Consider the following 6,769-nt stretch of genomic DNA (forward strand, 5'->3'; position numbering starts at 1 on the left):
GGATTTGTCTGTCACCATCACATCAGCCATCAGTTCAGTGCTGCCTTAGGCAATGAGTATGTTGTTACTAATTTTAGTTTGTTTTGTTGTCATTCAGTCTGGATAATTTTTGAGGTTCATTTAGTTGCTGTTAATAAAAAAGAAAGACAGAAATACTGTGTACTGGCAAAGCAGGGTACTCAGAAATCCACTTCTCAAATCTCAATCCCTTCAGATTTTGCTAGTGACATGACAGTGAGTTAGTTATTTCCTTCAGACACAGGAGCACTGACTTGACTTCTCTTCATGAGTTGGTGCTTTCTCTTCGGGGACCAATGTCACAGCCACATCCTGCAGATTGCATGGCATTTGTGCTGCCTTTGGAAAGAGCATTTGCAGCACTGAGCACTTGAGGGTTCATACTGAAGGGGAAGAGAATGAGAGAAAATGCACTAGAGGTACTCAAAATAATGATTGAAGATGAATGAGTTGCTTCTCTGCACGTAGTCTCAAAATGCTGTCATTAGAGCTAACTGGGTAGTGCTGGTGAAAGGGGGTATTACCTTTGCTCAAGTTGTGATTAAACTGCTCAATTCACGTCCATGGGAAAGTGAGGCAGAAATTTCTGAAATTTAAAAATGCTCTACCTGTCATTTGTTTATTTATTCGCATGGTATTTAGAGCCCAGTGAACAGAGATAGCTAAGCTGACACAAGAGGTCACTTCCTGCTCTCAATGGCTTTGGGGCACAAATTATTCACCTGCCAAAGTAATACTTTTTTCTTTCCTAGCACCATTCCTGTATTGTCACCACTGTACAGTTATTAAGTGTCTCTAAATCCCTCTGCTGCCCCACATGTTGCCTTTGATGTAAGTGATAACAGATATATCCATTTTACAAGTCTGTAGTGGGTTGACCCTGGGGAGGACACCAGGTGCCCACCAAAGCCAGTCTGTCACTGCCCTCCTTAGCTGGACAGGGGAGGGAAAATATAAAGCAAGTCTTATGATTCAAGATAAGGAGAGATCACTCACCCATTACCCTCAACTGCAAAAACAGACTCAACTTGGAAAAAATAAATTGATTTATTACCAATCAAATCAGAGTAGGATCACGAGAAATAAAGACCTTCCTCCACCCCTCCCTTCTTCCCAGCTTAACTTTACTCCCAATTTTCTGTATCTCTTTCTCCACAGCAGCCCAAGGGGACAGGGAATGGAGGCTATGGTGGCTGTGGTCAGTTCATCAAACGTTGTCTCTGCTGTTCCTTCCTCCTCAGGGGGAGGAGTCTTCACACTCTTCCTGCTCCAGCATGGGTCCCCTTCCATAACGTGGAATCCTTCAGGAACAGGCTGCTGTCACAAGTCCAGCCAACAAATCTCTCCATGGGGCACAGGTCCTGCCAGGAACCTGCTCCAGCACGGTCTTCCCACAGGGTCACAGCTTCCTTTGGGCATCCACCTGTTCCAGTGGGGTCCTCCGTGGGCTGCAGGTGGATCTCTGCTCCACCATGGACCTCTGTGGGCTGCAGGGGTACAGCTGCCTCACCATGGGCTGCAGCACCCAGAGCACCTATTCCCCTTCCTTCCTCCCTGACTTGCTGTCTGCAGAGCTGTTTCTCTCACATGTTCTCACTCCTCTCTCCAGCTGCAGCTGCTGTTGCTCTACCACCATTGCTGATGGGCTCAGCCTCGGCCACCAGTGGGTCCCTCTTGGAGCTGGCTGGCATCAACTCCGTTGGACATGGGGGAAGTTCCATAAGTCACTGACCAAGGGATGCACAGTAAGTCAAAAAGGGTAGTAATGACAATAGGAATTTGGATTCTGGCGTCTACCTGACATCATAAGTGTCATTGCAAAATCGAGTTTTCTTGCCATAAAATGTCCAAAAATGACAATTTGCAAAATACAGTGATTTTGTTTGTGCAAAACACACCTCTACAACCCCTGACAGCATCGGGTGAGGATCCCAGGATGGCTCTGAACAAGCAGGATCTGCAAGTGAGGTGCAGCAGTATCTGCAGCGTCAGTGCAGCATCCAGGAAGCCAGCCAAAGTGGATTGCCCTGCTGAGATTGCTGTGCTGGGCTTCAGGGAGGCAATGCCAGGATTTCATGGCACTGCATCATGCTCCGTGTATGCACCCAAATCTCTGCTGGTCCGCAGCCAGGAGCTCCCAGAAGTGGCAGCACAACATGTTCACAGAGAGGGCAACGCTTCCTTTGTGCTGGGGCAGCTACGGGTTTAATTGCATGAGGAGTCTTGCCTTCGTTCCATGCCAGTGATTCATAGCAAACCCAGAGGCTTTGGGAGGAGGGAGGCCCAGCTGACAGTGCAGTCTGCAGAGGAGTTTCTCTTTGAATGAGGAGCAAGACTCTCCTCATCAGGTCCCCGTTCAGGACTATCACAAAATAATAGTGCACGTGGGGGCAGCAGGAGAATTAATACCAACCAGTCTGGAACTGTTGAGACCACCTCATCTATGCCACGTTTTTGCACCTAAGAGCTACCATGCACTAATTTGAAAGGATGGAATCTGAAAGGCCCAGGCCCCAGCAGCTCGCAGGGTTCATTTCCTCTCACCCATTGAATGGTGGTGGGAACCACCGGAGGTGCTGCCTTGTGTAGCAATAAGACACTTGTCACAGCCTGAGATGGAAATCCTATCTGGTATAATTATTTTATATTAAAATAGATGAAATTTTGATATGGAAATGTAGAATGTTGTACATTACATTAGCCAGAGAACAGGATATTCATCTTTACTTTAATTTGTAGACTTCATAACTTTGTTTGCATTCGCTACAAGATAACTACTGTACATTCCTGAAAAATGACATCTTGCATGAAAAGACTTAACAAAAGCCACAGTGCTGATAATTTTCCTGTGGATCAGGGAGGACAGATCTCTCTGTGGTTTCACAGACATGGACCAAGGCTCGCCTTTATCATTTTCAAATAATTGTAATGCTGTCATGGCCGCACATTAAAGGAAGTTTCTCTTGATGAACTATTTTACTCAGTCATGTGAAACTTGATTTATTCTCCTGGAACAAACATAAAAAGGGCAAAAACTTCATTTGGGGAGCTTGTTTGGTCAGTAAAATGCAGACATAGTGAATGTTTTAGAAATAGGTATATGAATTTATTAATTTTTTATCTGCTGTTGCTCAACACATTTCAGATTTTTGGAAGCTATTTGTGGGATTATGCTCTGAGGCCTGAGAAACTGAAGGCAGGGCAGCACTGAGAAATACATGTGGAGGAAGGTAGTAATACACTGTCATTGATTATTTTGAACAGTGAAGAGTAAATTACTTCTTGGAAGACTTTGGCAGAAGGGTGAACGGTGCATATGCAGCTGGCTGCTTTCTGGAGGGTGCTAAAGCATTGGTTTTAAATAATAAAGTCTTGATCAGGATACCTCTGTATTTTGGAAAGCTCTCTGTTGCTGTGCTGGCTGAAGTTACCTGAGATGACCACCTTCTGTAAGCACCTACCTGCACAAGGAATGTGATCTTCTATTAAAGACACCTTTGGTCCTTCACACAAAAACATAGCAAAATCCCTGTGGCAGAGAGCTGAATCTTCACATATTTGGAGTAGTAATAACATAGACTTTTAAGATCAAGAGTCTTTCCAAACTCATGATCTGCTCTTGCAGTTGTTCTCAGTCTGCTTCTGTTCTGTAGTTGAGTCAGATTTTCAGCTATGCTATACCCAAAAATAAATGCAATTTCCTGTTCAGCTTAGATGTTAGCACTTATAGACTTGCAATCAGGATTTCAAGAGAAGTGGACTTTTCAGTTTAAAAAAAATGTAAAAATGCCTAATTTTAATTATTTGTAACCAAAGAAATCCCTTAAATATCCAACTTGCACCTTAGATATGCCATCATCATTGATTTAGGAGTCTGTGTTCCACAAATTTAATATATTTCAACAGATTAAAAAGAAAAAGAAACAAAGCTCAACAACCTTAACTCATGTTATAATAGTTTAAAAGAGCATTAACTGAACCACCAGGGAAAATGAAAACCTGTAATCAGATGGAGTCATTACTCTATATTATGTTCTGCAAGACTTAAATCCCTGTATTAAAAAAAAAAAAGTAGTAGATATTTATATTTTTGTTGTTGTTTTTCTTCCTTACCCTGGACATATGGCACTTAAAATTGTGCGCAGACCCTTTGTAAAAACAGTGTGAGTTAAGCACAGAGTATTGCCCAGACATGTAGCTTTAACTGTGAATTTCTTTGCTTTGGTACCAGAGGGTGAAAGTCAAATTTTAGGTGTTAACCAAACATAGGGTGCGTGTGGTTGTTTTGCCATCAGTTTTTAACATGCGAAAAACTTGATGTCTCTTAAATAATTAACTGTTTTTAATAAGTATCAGAACTGTCTCCTGGTTTCCATTTGTCCTTGTGGCTCAGGCAGAGCCCTCCTCTGGAGTTGTCTCTCCTGGCTGGCTCGGAGGTGGGAGCTCCCCCCGCCAAAACTTTTCAGTGACGACAAATCATAACTGGTTTGGAAATGAATCGATTCGCAAGGCCTGTTGCCAGAGGTCAAATTTGCAATTGCATGGAAATGTTAAGGTGCAATTGCTTCAGGCTTTAATGAACTCCAAAAAGAAATATGCAGGCCGGTGAAGCTCATCCATTAGATCCTGACCTGCAAATGGCAAGGAATAACAGCAATGCAACCAAGAGGTGTGCTGACTAAGGGAATTACCTTGATACAATTAGTTTTACATGTTTTGGCATTTAATCGTGGTGTCCAGGCAAAAGGGAAAGCACACAGAAATTACAAATTATAGTAAGAGATGATGTGCAGATTTTCTCCTGCTCTCCCTTGCCCTCAGCAACAGCAGTGACAGCTCTCCTCCAGCTTTGGGAAGGAAAGGGTGGCAGTACTTGGCAGGTGCAGGGGGCTGCACACCCCTAAAGGCAGCTCACCCTGGCCCCAAGGATGAGCAGCAGATGGGAATTCTCCTGGTTAAGGAAATGGGGACAGGGCAGTGTTTCTTCTCAGAACTCCTGCCTTCCCAAGAACAGAGAAGACCAAAACTAGGAGTAATTTGAAGAGCTATTCATAGATTGCACAAACCAACCTGAGAACAAAAAGAAAAGTAATCACAGTCCAAAAGAATTAGCAGGTCTTTCTAAGGAGATGACAGAAAGAAAGTTTATTTTGTTTATGGTGTTGGTGTTGTAGAAATTATATTCATCCTTCTATTCACAGTAAAAATTCCCTGCTTGCCCAAGACCCCTGAGATTTTAATTTAAAAAGTTGTTACCAGACACAGACCAGAGATAAACCCCCCTGTCTGAGTACACGTTAATTGCTGGCGGCTGGAGGCAAGTGTCTGCTCCAAGTATCTCAGCTCCAAGTATCTCAGCTAAGCTCTCCCCTCTAATGAGACAAACTTCCCACAGTCCAGGAAAGCCAAAAAATCCAGCCCTGAACATGCAGCTCCACCTGACCTCGAGTTGTCAGGCTGGAAACTGTCCACGTCCACTTCCATGCTGTTTTGAGAGGCTTGTGCCCTGATGTTGCAATGAAGGAATGCTGTGAAGGGATCTGGCATGTTTCGGTGCCAGGTACAAAACAAACACACAAACAAGCAAATAAATAAATAAATAGACACAGTTCTCATTTGGCACAAACCTCCTAGCAACATAAATAATCAAAACCTGATTAACAAACTGGTCAGTTTAAAATGAAAGTAATGATCTTCCTTTGCCTTCCTGCTCCCATCAGGATGATCACAAAAGGTTATCTGTTTGAATAAATTAATTAGAGTCATCAAGCTGGCTTGTTTGCCAAGGGGAGGGTTTGGTTTTTGTGACCCAAGGGCAGCTTCCCAGGATGTCTTCCCCTCAAAGGTGCCACCCAGACAGTGTCTTGGCTAGGGCATTTCCAGAGGGGTAATTGCAGGGCTCAGGGCCAGGTCTCAGCCAGAACAGCAAAGCCCTGGCAGGGCTGACTGGGCCACACACGGGCCAGTGCTGGGCAAGCGGGTGCACAGGGAAAGGGATGGGACGGTTGTCACCCCATCAGCCCCTGCCCCCTCTTGTGGCCAAAAGTCATTCCTCGGTAGCACTTTGGAGGAGGTCAATTAGTCAGGAAACAAAAAGAAGAGGAGAGAAAAGAATTTCTCTTATTTATGGAGAGCCCTCCTTTGAGCCTGGATACCAAGGAAAGCAGCTCTGCTTGTATGTAACTACAGTGTGTTTTTTTCCTTTTTCTGCCTTGCCTTTTTTTTTTTTTCTTCATTCAAGGGCCAGGTCATTGCTTCTGAACCTCTCTCTCAAGAACTGACACTTAAAGTGCAAATGAAGCTAATGACAAGAGACAATATTTTAATGTTAATTAGATATTTCATGTGTCTTAGTTCATCAGAGCAATATTGCTCTTTTATGTATTACATGAAAGCAGAGCTTTAGCTTGGAGGAAAACAGGGAACACAGTTGGCCATAGAAGTAGTATTCTCGGGTTTGTAATTATTAAAATTATTGTTACATTTAGGAAATCCAGGAAACTTTGAAAGGAAGATACTTAATAATAATAATAATGGAGCTACTGCACTATAGGAAGCCCTGGCAAAGGCTTTACATCTTTCCTTTTCCTCCTACATGAGCTGGCATTGTAAAAGCTGTACTCTCCCAAGCTCTTGCTAGGAGAGCAGATTTGGCTTTTCTGCAGGATTATATTCATATATAACGCAGATACTGAGACTCTCCTTAGCTGGATTCCCACCTACTTCCCTTCCTATGACATATTACCTTTAT

The sequence above is a fragment of the Corapipo altera genome, unplaced genomic scaffold, assembly GCF_003945725.1.
Source record: "Corapipo altera isolate COAL_440 unplaced genomic scaffold, ASM394572v1 224, whole genome shotgun sequence".
Classification (NCBI taxonomy): Eukaryota; Metazoa; Chordata; class Aves; order Passeriformes; family Pipridae; genus Corapipo; species Corapipo altera.